Here is a 9557-nt window from a genome sequence, read left to right as displayed (position 1 = left end):
CTTCAGGGTATTAACTTGGTACTGCAGTATCTTCAAGTTAATGTTTTTTTGGGGGGGCGTATTTTTTGTTTTAAAACACCGTATTTACTTGAATGTAATGCACTCCCTTTTGGGGGCCAAATTACGTTGTGAAAATTAGGGTGCACATTAGATTTGATGGCACCAGCCAGCAAATCCTTTTCTTGTTTCAAGGTTTTTGAAAATTCAACGGCGCATTCAATTTGCGTAAATACAGTAGATGTGATTGGGTAGGATATGGCAAATCCATAAACTGGATTGTGTTCCATTGAAATACATAGACTAACAATCTTATGGTATATAATTGTAGTGTTTGAAGGGATCCTAAGGGTCATCCAGCCCACCCCCTTCAATGCAGAAATCTTGCCTCCTGCTGTCCCTAGGCGAGCTCAAATTCAGTGGGGCTTACTTCCAAGTAGGGAGGGGGGAGAAATTCGGTTCGGTTTACATTCAAAGATGGATTTATCAAAATCGCCCTTTCCGAAGCAATACAAAATTCATGCATTGTATTCAGGGAAACCGATTGCAAAAATGTGTGGCTTAGTCAAAAACCCACATAGGAACAAATAGCGGTATTTTTAGGAGAAATTGCACTAAAGCCCTTAAATGTTTTGGGGTTTTTTAATTAAATAAGAAATTGCTGTAGAAATAAGGGGAACTGAAGATTGGGGAAATGAGCAACGGAGAGAATCGAAAGTGACAACCGAAATGGGCATGTCGTTCCATTCCTACATGGTTTTGCAGTTCGTGTTATGTTTAGTTCACCGTCTTTCGCTCTTCTCCCCATTGAAAACACGTGGTTTTTTGTCTAGGCAATGAATGGGCTGATATGCATGTCAGGCCTGTTTTAGAACAGCGAGAGCTGCGAGACAGAACAGTATTTTCAGTCCCCGGGGGGAAACGACGAAATAAAAAGCGAAGTATAAAGGGAATTTCACCCGGCAGCCTTGCGAATGCTGCATTCCTTAAGGGCATTGCAGAGATCGCAATTGCATTGCAAACGGCAGCTCATCACGATCCCGAAACCCGGGATTTTGGAGAGCAGCAAAATCTTTCAAGATCACCTTTCCAATCAACGGGGAGCAAATTACCGAGATTTCGGGTGGACGGGGAAAAAAATAAAAAAGATGTATCTTGGCAGCGGTGGGATTCGAACCCACGCCATCGAAATGACTGGAGCCTAAATCCAGCGCCTTAGACCACTCGGCCACGCTACCATCCGATTGCAGAGAGGCTCTGAACGGCATATAAAGGACGTCGGGAAATTCTTGCAGGGCTATTTCCGGCTTGCTTGCTTTTTTTCCCCCTTCCCCGTTCATTGCAAAAGGGAAGGAGCTTCGCAGCAAATATTCCCCTGCAGTTCTCTGTTGCTCGCCGCCGCCCTTCCTGCCAGATAAGATGGTTTCCCCGTTGCTCCGAGCAGAAAAGCAAAAAAAGGAACCACCGTGCAGACCCATTGCACTGCCAGGCTGTGGATTTATTTAAATAAGTGAGCAAGGAAATAAAATGCGAGCTCTCCGACACGGTTTGCTCCTTGCTGCGAAAGTGTGTGTGTGTGTGTGTGTGTGTGTGTGTATATATATTTAAAGGGTCTGGAGATTAGTATCGCTCTGCGTTAAATTGCGCCCTACAAGGCAATCCCAGACGCCCCAAAATACAGTAAATAATGGCGTCCCTCGCACCGAACTGCAAACGTGGACCTGATTATTGCAAGGGTTGCTGTTGTTGCACATTGTGGGCACGGGGTGGCGCTGGTGCTCCAGCATTTTCCTCCCGGGTGGCAGAGTTAAGAGAAAAACGTCCACTAGAGACTATCCTTTGCTTCATCCTATTTTCTTGCCCTAGTTAGTTAACTTGCCACAAGTCCCAGAAGCTTTCATGCTGATTTCTAAAGGAAGCTGGCCATGTGTAGATAAAGTGGGAACCAAGGAAAGGACAGTGCTGCTCTTATTTCCCCCCACCCTCTTCTCCAAATATGCATGCAAGCATATTGCAGTTTGCATTTGCTCCCATACAAATGAGTGGGTCTTTATTCTTCCCCCCCCCCCCCAAATAAAATTTTTCCTGGGGTGGATGAGGGTGAACAATTGAGGCTATATGTCATGGGTAGGCAAACTAAAGCCCAGGGGCCAGATCCGGCCCAATCGCCTTCAAAATCAGCATGTTTTTACATGAGTAGATAGAATGTGTGCTTTTATTTAAAATGCATCTCTGGGTTATTTGTGGGGCACAGGAATTCGTTCATTACCCCCCCCCCCAAAAAAATATAGTCCGGCCCACAAGGTCAGTGGACCGGCCCTTCTGAAAAGGTTTCCTGACCCCTGCTATATGTCCAGATAATAAGTTGTACTAGCATATATGAATAAATTGTTGGTTTGCTACAGTCACTGACCAAGAGGATTAAATGCACAATCAAAACCATCTATCTCCTTAAAACATTTTAAAACAGATATATGAAAATATGCTCACTTGCTCTTTCTTAATTATCTTCATCTGCACTGAAGTCAGAAACTTATTTATTTGTTTATTTATTTATGGCAAACCTAAAGCAAAACAACACTGATCTACAGAAGAATAATATATTCCTGGGAGATTTCTTAATGGGGGAGAACCAGCACATTATACACCAAAAGCACTTATAACCAAAAAAACTGTAGAGTTGGAAGGTCCTGAGGGTCATCTAGTCCAAACCCCTGCAATGCTGGAATCGCAGCTAAACAATTCCTGATAGATGATGGCCATTCAACTTCTGTTTAAAAACCTCCAGTGAAACCCTTGCACCCACAATAAAATGCTTCTGGGAATTGTAGACTTTCTGGGTGCTGGAAATTGTAGCTCTGGGGAGAAGTAAACTACAGTTCCCTAGGATTCTTTGGGCAGGAATGTGTTTTAGGGACATGGTCAACAGACTCTATTGCTCCACATCTGAAGCAAATTTGCTCCCTCAAATAATTCTGGGCGCTGTTGTTTGTTAAGGGTTGGTGAGGGGGGAAACTACAGTTCTCAGAATTCTTTGAAAGAACATGCTCTGAATGTGCTTTAAAGGTGTGGTGTATACACAACGACAGATAGGAAACAGACATTAGCTAATCAGAAAAGAGTGAGGGTGATAAAGGAATAATATGACAGTTTAACTGGCAGATAGGGCCTGGCTAACAAAAGAGCAAGATGTGCTTAGGGGTCTGTCTGGTAGAATAAAGCTGTTTATAATTTCCTGAGGAAAATGACCTAGAAAGGGGCTAGAGGCAAATTAACAGCAGATAGCCATTCTATTATTATTAGTATTATTATTATTATTAATCATCTATTTTTCCCTGACGGACTCAAAGCGGCCAGGAAGCAATAGATTTAACAGCAGCCGTTCAGTTGTGGGGAATTATAAGTGATGCTCTTGTTTAAACCCGAAACAGTGTTTCTGACAGAAAACCACCACGCATTCATGAAACTATTTATAGTCCGCTATCTCATGAAGAACATCAAAGCGGTTTACAACAAAAGCACACAAAAACTGCACAGTAAAAAAAAAAGAAGTATGGAAGTGTGTGTGGTGGGGGGAACCCACATGAGTCAACCATTGTGGAAAATCCTGGCCTACAACCCTGCTGTGTGGTAGGCTAGGCTAAGCTACAGTGACTGCCCCAAGGTTTCCCAAGCAAACATCACAGCCCAGCAGGGATCTGAACCAGGCCCAAGTCCAGCACTCTAACCATTATGCCACACTGTGGAATCCCCGGTTTTTTGGTTGCTACTGACAGGGTGTGGTGACCAGGGCCGCAACCAATGCCGGATTTATGTATAAACTAAAAAAGCTATAGCTTAGGGGCCCACTCTCTGTTAGAATTCCTGCTCCATGATTTTAGTCATGGTATTGTTGTCTTTCACATGACGGTACAGTGGTACCTTGGGTTAAGTACTTAATTCGTTCCGGAGGTCTGTTCTTAACCTGAAATTGTTCTTAACCTGAAGCACCACTTTATCTAATGGGGCCTCCCGCTGCTGCCGCGCCACCGGAACACAATTTCTGTTCTCATCCTGAAGCAAAGTTCTTAACCTGAAGCACTATTTCTGGGTTAGCGGAGTCTGTAACCTGAAGCGTATGTAACCTGAAGCATATGTAACCCGAGGTACCACTGTATATGTTTTGACCCCACAGAGTGGGAAGTGATGGAGACAGGATGTTTGTGTTACTGTGTCCTTTGTTCTTTTTCTCTTTGCTGTCTGATGCTAGAGAGAGAGGGAACCATGTTGCAGTGCTCTGTGCGTGTTTATATGTAAATAAAGTAGATTAGCCAAAATGCTGAGTTGCTGAGGTCTGTCACGTGAACTGCGCAGACTCTGAAGATCCCTAAGTGTGCCGGTGTCTGTTGGCATCAATCACTGTGATGTTCGGGCTGAAGAAAGCTTATGAAGCTCCTGATCGACCAGGAGGGAGGGAACATGCCAGTCGGGCATGTGTCTCTTTCAGGGTCCTACTCGAGTGTAGGCTGAACTCCTGACACTCTCTTGGGAGCCCCAAAAAAATTTAAAGGGGGAAAAACTGGATGTACATTTCCAAAATATAAGATAAAAAACATAAAATAAAACCTACATACAGCAACAGTGTTTTGTGTTGTGTAGGCTCCTATGATGTAATTAGGTCCATAAATTACTATATAGCATATATTCAACCCAAAGAAAAACATTTGTTGTTCACAAAGGACAGCTGGACATATAAAGGGCCCCATTAACTTCAGTAGCTTAGGGCCTCATCAAACCTAAATCCGGCCCTGGCTGCAACCACCCTAGACTGTGCTGCCCTGCTACCCAGCTCCCAGCTCAAGGCACCTCGTCTCACGCTTTAAACGCGCGCTCGATGCGCTTTAAACCCGGTCTGCATGCGGACGCCCAGAAGCCCCGCCTGGCTCTGCTTCTGGGCTTGGAGAGCCGCCTTTTCCCTCCTTCCTTCCCTCCCTCCTGCTCCAGCTCCTCCTCCTGCTCCAGCCCGGGGTGAAAACGAGGCGTGCCGTCGGATCCCTCGCTGCGTAGGGAGAGTTCAGCAGGGAGGCTGCAGGCGCCGCGCTCCGGAACGTGCTCGGTGCGCCCCAGTCCCGTCCCCGGGGGAAGCAGCAAAGCAGCAGCAGCCGGCGCGCGCGGCTCTTGCACGTCGCCTCTGCTCCTGGCACGCTTGCAAAAGCCTGGCCCGCCTCTCTGGAGGCGACTAGCTGGGCCGTCCTTCCGCAGAAAAGAGAGCGAGAGGGGTTGGCGAGGTGGAAAGCAAGCAGGAACCTTTGCAATTTTGCAAAGGTGTGGATCTGCGTGGAAAGGTAGGCCCGTGGCTTGCAATTGTTCCTGTCGTTTATTTGGGGTGGGCAAAGCAAGGAAAAGCATTGGCATGGGCCTCGTGTGTATTTGTGTGGGTTTAGGTCAGCTTGGGTGCATAGGGGGCGGTTGTGTTTGCAAGGCCGCCTTAGCTGCCTTTGCAGACGGCCCAAAGCTCTGGCTAGCGGCAATCGGGGAGGTTTTTCTTCTTGCCCCTCCTTAGGAGCGGGTAGATGCAAGCAGTGCCCGGGCTGACCCTCCTGTCATATCCTCCCCTCCCGCCTTCTTTCGCTGACACGTCTGAATTCGAGAGCTTTCCTGGGAGCGTCCGCGCTGCTGACCTCAGTGCTGGCGACTGGGGTGTAGGTAGGGTTGCGTCAACACACAGCTGTGCTGTTTGTGACTGTGGGAGTTGCGAGCGGCCGTGTGGACAGAAACAACCGTCTATTGTGTTCCTGGCCGCACAGTGGGCATTTTGTTTTATTTGCCTCTCGTGATTCGTTCTGTCAATCATCGGGACCAGGAAGGGTTTGGGTGAGTTTGCGCATGTGTGTGTTGGGTTTTTTAATTTTCTAAAAACCAAGATCGTGATCAGCTAGTGAGTGTTTTTATGAACCGATCTCCAAATGCATTGTCATTTAATGAGAACAGATTGGGGCGGGGGGAGGACAGCTCCTCCAGAGTATCTGTTGGTTAAATATGATTTCCTGATTTGCTTGCAGGGAGGTTAGACGAAGTTGGCTGTTTGTTGAGCGTTTGTCCTCATCTGTTTGCGGGGAGGTCTGATGACAATGCATCAAGCCTTATCCCACGCTTTCCAGTGAACCTAAGAAGCTGAGTCAGAAAATTGATCCATCTAGTTCAGTATTATCTCCACTGACAGGCAAGGGATACCCCTAGCTCTCCTTATTGGAGGAAACCGATATTTTGGGGAAGCTGATTTCTCTTGTACGAGATCTCCAATTTTAATTGCACAATTCGAATTTGCTGCAAAGTGATTGAATTGCACCTGAAAATAGCAAGAGTTTGGAAACACCTTTGGTTGCGTGTGTCCTTCTGTAGAGTTGTTGGGCTCTCTTTCCCTTTGGATCTGAAAGAACACCATAATTGGGTGGGGGAAGGAATTCTGTCCCCCATTAGACCACAGTCCTATGCACAACAACTCAGAAGAAAGACCCATCCAATTAGGAATTAGTTATATGATTGCCGCTTTACAGCACAATCCTAGGCATGGCTACTTAAAAACAAGTCCCGGTGTGTTCAGTAGGGCTTAGTCCCAGGTAAGTGTGAGCAGGATTGCAGCCTTAGTTACTTTGTTTTGAAATTAATATACTGTATACTGCTTTATTCAACTATGGTTGACTGGTGATCCTCGACTATTTATTCTGTTTAAAGGAAGGGATTTTCTCTTGTGGCAGAGAATATGCTTTGCATATGGAAGGTCCCAGGATTTTACCCTCAGCCTTTCTAGGTAGGAATGGGAGTGAGCCTGGACAGTTGTGGGCAATTGGTTTAGACAGCACCGAGTTAGATGCACCAGTGTTCGGATTTGGTACCCTGGACTGATCTGTGAGGAAGGCTGATATTTTTCTTCAGGGATGAGCCCAATTCTCACGTATCACCAAACCATGGCTAAGCGTGAACCGGTGAGTGTGTGAATGCACAAAGCAAAAACTGTGGCTGCTTTCAACCTCCACCTCTCCTGCCGCTGCTACACTACCTGTAGATAAGCCATGGTTTGGTATAGCGTTGTATCCAGACCTGGGCTTGTGGGCTGTCTCGCTCCCAACAAACCACAAACTCTGACCAAGATTTGTTCTTGGGGGAGACAAACCATGAGCCTGGGTTTGGATGTAATCATAAGCCAAACTATGGCTGAGCTCCACGTAATGCAGCAACAGCATCACCGGGGGAGTGAAGCAGGCCGGATTCCCCCCAAATACGTGGGCATTATCCCTCGTTCACACCTGACCACGTGTTGCGTTTTTGCTTCATGTGAACAGGGCTATGGACTCTCTGTTTCCCCTTCACTCTGTAACATCTGTGTTAAAACTGCTGTGATGTTGACAGACCCTAGCTGTAGTTGCGGGAGGCAGTGGAAGACAGAAGTGCCTGGCGTGCTCTGGTCCATGGGGTCACGAAGAGTTGGACACGACTAAATGACTAAACAACAACAACAAGCTGTAGCTGCAGCAGATTAGGAAAAGGCTGAGCAGGCAGAAAGCCATTTTGTTCAAGATTCAGCTATCCCAGTGTAAATGCTCCCAAAAGACAGGACGTTCAGTGCCTAAATGATGGGTAGCGTTCTGCTAGGGTGCTTTGTAATAAGGAAGCAGCCATTATCTTTTAAGGAACGGCTCCCTTCATGCTGCTATTTTCCAAAAGTGCTATGTTATGAAGCCTTGTCTTCTAGTACAGACACTAACCAGCTTGGAAACTTGTTTCTGTGGGAGCACATTTGAAAGTACAGTGGTACCTCGAGTTACATACGCTTCATGTTACAGACTCCGCTAACCCAGAAATAGTGCTTCAGGTTAAGAACTTTGCTTCAGGATAAGAACAGAAATCGTGCTACGGCAGTGTGGCAGCAGCAGGAGGCCCCATTAGCTAAAGTGGTGCTTCAGGTTAAGAACAGTTTCAGGTTAAGAACAAACCTCCGGAACGAATTAAGTACTTAACCCGAGGTACCACTGTAATGGAGAACAAGAAGGCTTCATAACTGCTTGAGGAAGGAGAATGGGTGAAGGCTTTGGAGTCGTGCTGGAAATAAGGGGAGTGAATGCTGGTTTTCCCCACAATGCCAGCACCATAAATTAACACAGAACATGGCTGGGAAACCCAAATGAGGGTTTCCTCCCCCCCTTGAAATTCTCCCTAGGACAAACTCCACATTTTTAGCCCCATGTAACATGTGTCAGTGGATTCTGGTGATGCCCCTTGCTTGTCTGGAGAGAGAATAGGGGAGCTAGCCTGTTGTTAGGATGGCCAAATCAGGAACACCCTAGACCCTGAGATTTCAAACCTGAGACCTAAGGGTGGCACCGGTCCCTGGTGATGTCAGAGGAGTAGGGCCTGGAGACAGAGGTTAATTGGGAGAAAGGAGTGGAGGAAGTGCTTGCACTGCAATTTGCAGCTGATTCTTGGTGGGTTGAAGCTTGCAAGTTGCATGCACAATCTGATAGGTAAAGGTAAAGGGACCCCTGACCATTAGGTCCAGTCGTGACCGACTCTGGGGTTGCAGCGCTCATCTCACTTTATTGGCCGAGGGAGCCGGCGTACAGCTTCCGGGTCATGTGGCCAGCATGACTAAGCTGCTTCTGGTAAACCAGAGCAGAGCACGGAAACGCCTTTTACATTCCTGCTGGAGTGGTACCTATTTATCTACTTGCACTTTGACGTGCTTTTGAACTGCTAGGTTGGCAGGAGCTGGGACCGAGCAATGGGAGCTCACTCCGTCACGGGGATTCGAACCTCCGACCTTCTGATCGGCAAGTCCTAGGCTCTGTGGTTTAACCCACAGCGCCACCCGGGTCCCATACACAATCTGATAGATAGGTAATTAAATACCTGGAGATTTAAGCTTTCCACCTGGAGGGGGGCCAGGCAAACTTGGAAGACATCAGGTCTGACCTGCAGGTCTGGCAACCCTGCTTACTGTACCAGGGTATTTGTCTGAGGGGCATCACTGTAGGACACCAGAGTGTGTCATTTGTATGGTGTTTGTGTAGTGGAAGAGCGTTTTAGAAACTGCAGCGCCACAGTGCTGTACATGTTTACTTGAAAATAAGTCTGGCTGAGCTTTCTCCCTGGTGAGTGTGTCCCACTGAACACACTGGGACTTCTCCTGTGAGTAAACATGCTTAAGCTCACAGTGCAAAAGAGCATTTACAGTAGGATGTTGGTGGGTTACGTAATGGAATTAAACATTCTTTAGTTGGAACAAAGGCAGGGATGATTCTGATACCCAGGAATAGCCATTTGTGTTTTTCCAAAATTAGGCTTCTGCTCACCGGCATAAATGACAATGAGGTTGCAGCCTGCTTCCTTTTCTAAGCAGAGAATGTTCCTGGACTGTTTGATTGCAGGTTGTTGATGTAATGTCATGGCAATCAAAGGCGCTCAGTCAGGAGATCTGCTTATTGACAAGCTTGGATATGTTCACATATTTATGGGGATCTGAACATGGAACAGATGGAGGAAGGGGGGGATACTTCCCCCCCCAAAAAAACATGGCTGCACAG

General features: G+C 46.8%; 1 protein-coding gene and 1 long non-coding RNA gene across 9 annotated transcripts in view; both read left to right on the top strand.

Annotated features, from left to right (window-relative positions):
• The first annotated feature begins 3979 nt into the window (after positions 1-3979).
• LOC310831355 overlaps positions 3980-9557 on the top strand; it is a 51162-nt gene continuing 45584 nt past the window's right edge. Inside the window, exon 1 of the long non-coding RNA XR_014557798.1 lies at positions 3980-4156. This is a non-coding gene — a long non-coding RNA (uncharacterized lncRNA). The remainder of the gene's footprint in view (positions 4157-9557) is intronic.
• The window catches only part of EEF2K (eukaryotic elongation factor 2 kinase), a 47330-nt gene continuing 42737 nt past the window's right edge, over positions 4965-9557 (top strand). For 2 of the 8 annotated variants that reach the window (XR_014557774.1, XM_083711513.1), the window contains exon 1: positions 4965-5321. The gene's annotated coding sequence lies outside the window, so the exon portion shown is untranslated. Of the gene's footprint in view, positions 5322-5569; positions 5851-9557 lie in introns of those variants that run through there. The other 6 variants (XR_014557775.1, XM_083711514.1, XM_083711517.1 and 3 more) reach the window with 5 other exon arrangements.

Source organism: Podarcis gaigeae (assembly GCF_964106915.1).
Source record: "Podarcis gaigeae genome assembly, chromosome: 14".
NCBI classification, from domain to species: Eukaryota; Metazoa; Chordata; class Lepidosauria; order Squamata; family Lacertidae; genus Podarcis; species Podarcis gaigeae.
Note: the sequence above shows the minus strand (reverse complement) of the source record. Positions and strands in the feature narration are given on the sequence as shown.